Here is a 2355-nt window from a genome sequence, read left to right on the forward strand (position 1 = left end):
CAGAACAGCTAGGGCCACACAGGGTCGCCCCGCCCCCCCGTCCCGCAGCTCACCCCTCGGGCACACACAGCCGTTCAAACCGACCAGACACGGATGCCAGGCCCTCGGGCCCCTGGCCGTGCAGCTGTCCCGCCCAGGCCACCATCCTCCCTGGGGCTGGCAGTGCCACCTCGCCCCTGGGGGCAGGAGGCACGAGGTCGCGGTGAGGCCGGCGGAAGGTAGCAAGGACCACGACAGGGCCGTGGGGCCGTGCGGCGCCTCGTAGTGGCCCCGGGCAGCGCCGCGCCTCCTGACCCTGTGCCGTGGCAGCCGCGGCCGGACGGCTCGTCGCGTGTCCTCTTCTGTTTCTCGTCTCCCGGCCGAAACCAGGGAGGGTCCGGCACGCTCAGAGGCACCGATCCGATGTCGCTTCCCTGCTCCCTGCCTCCGCTTCTCGGGCCCGAGGGGTGGCTGCAGAAGCTCTGACAGGCGTGCGACCGGCAGGTCGAGGCTTCTGGCCCAGCGGGGGGTGCTGACCCACATTTCCGCACAGTCCCCGCCGGTCCCCTCCGCCAGGGAGTGTCCGCGAACTCCCGCGGGAGCAGGAGAAACAATAAAAAGCCCGAAAACCAAACAAGCTTCGGCTCCAGGCCGTGCGGCCTGAGTTGGGTGCCTTCGAGCGCAGGTGAGTTTGCAGCGGCCGGCGCCGAGCCTCGGGGAAGTGCCTGCCTCCTCGTCCCGTCGAGGGAGCTGCGTGTGTGCTGCATCTGCGGCCGGGGTCACACGTGCTACCGCGAGAGCATGCCGAAGAGAGCAGCAGGCGGGAGGAGGGGTGCAGCCGGGCAGGCACCGTCATTAAGGTCTGTCGCGCTGCTGGCGGCCGCGGCTCCCCACCTGTGAGCACGAGGTTGTCTCCGCGGCGCCCGCTCTGGGCGGACGAACAGATCGCACGGTTTCTTTCTTCGCATTTCATCGGGGGCGACCTCCGTCCACACAAGAGGAGACAAAGCCGCTTCGCGCCACCGTCTAAGCAGAGGCGTCCTCCGCTCCACGCCAGGCCAGGCCCGCAGTCCCTGCCCTTCCGTCCCCACCAGTAGCCGTAACCGGCAGAGGAGTCACAGTCCAAGGACGCAAATCGAACGGGAGGGAAGCAGTCACTGCCAGACGTTTCGACAGCGTCTCTTTGTTGGGATCACATTGTTTAATTGAAAACCCAGACGGCCAAGCATCCATCCCAGCCTCCCGCCTCGCTCCTTCCGGGCGTGGGGTCACTGACGCCAGGCAGTTGGTCAGTCCAGGGCGAGTTGCCCCATCTCCGGGCACGTGTGACAATGTTTGGAGACACTTTGGTTGTGGCTACCGGCATTCAGCGGGTGGAGTCTGGAGGTGCGGCTGACACCCCACAGTGCTCATGACGCCCCCTCAGCAGAGAAGCACCTGAGCCACACGTCTTGGTGCCCAGGTGGAGAAGCCCTGTCACGAGGGCCGATGCCAGGGGACAGCGAGTTTATAGGACACAAGAAAACCGCTCGCTGGGCTAGCCTGTAACGTGGATGCTACTTGGAGAGGTGCATTTAATGTCATGGCCATCATCTGTACGTACTTGAGCTGTCACCAATGTCACTAAAAATCACTCGGTGTTTTTCTCTAAGCGGTACAGCTGCTGAAGTCCTGGCCATGCCACAGAAGTGACCGTTGCTGCCATGAGTATGAGTGACCGTTTACTGAGCAGTTGTCACCCTCCACGACGGGGCTGCCGGCCCACGGCAGGCCGTGGCGGCCCGGATGCAGTGAGTGAGTGTCGCACAGGCCCGCACATGCCAGCCTGCAGTGGCAGTCAGAGCTTCTCGCTTCTCAGGCTGGGAACCTGCATCGCAGTCGGTCGCAAAGCGGGGTCGAGAGCCGCACTTCTGGCCCCCTACGTCCCTCACGCAGAGAATCGCTCGAATTAGCCGGCAGCGCAGCCCGTCTCCCGTGGGCCCTCCGAGGCCACCGTGGGGGCAGAGGGGCCAGTGGCGGCGCCGTTCGACCAGGGTGTCTGGCGCTGGCGTGTCCGAGCTGTGTGGGGCCACCAGCTCGCCCGTCGGGGACAGATAGAGCTCACCCCGTGGAGGGGGCCTTTCCGGCGACTGTGCCTCCTCAGGACTCGCTTCGAAGGTCCCGCTGACTCCTTGCCTCTCCCGGCCATGCAGATGGCTGTGGGTGACAGGTGCAGGGTGGGGGTGGGGGGCCGACCTGGAGGGAGATGGCTGCTGCCTCTGCTCGACCCACGGCCAGTCCCAGCGTCCTCGCTCGCCCGGCCATGAGGCTGCTGCTCCAGCCTCCGAGACTCGAGCCCCCCTCACGTGGCCAGACCGGGCACGAGCTCCCGACGCG

This window comes from Pteropus alecto, unplaced genomic scaffold (genome assembly GCF_000325575.1).
Source record: "Pteropus alecto unplaced genomic scaffold, ASM32557v1 scaffold45, whole genome shotgun sequence".
In the NCBI taxonomy this organism is placed as follows: Eukaryota; Metazoa; Chordata; class Mammalia; order Chiroptera; family Pteropodidae; genus Pteropus; species Pteropus alecto.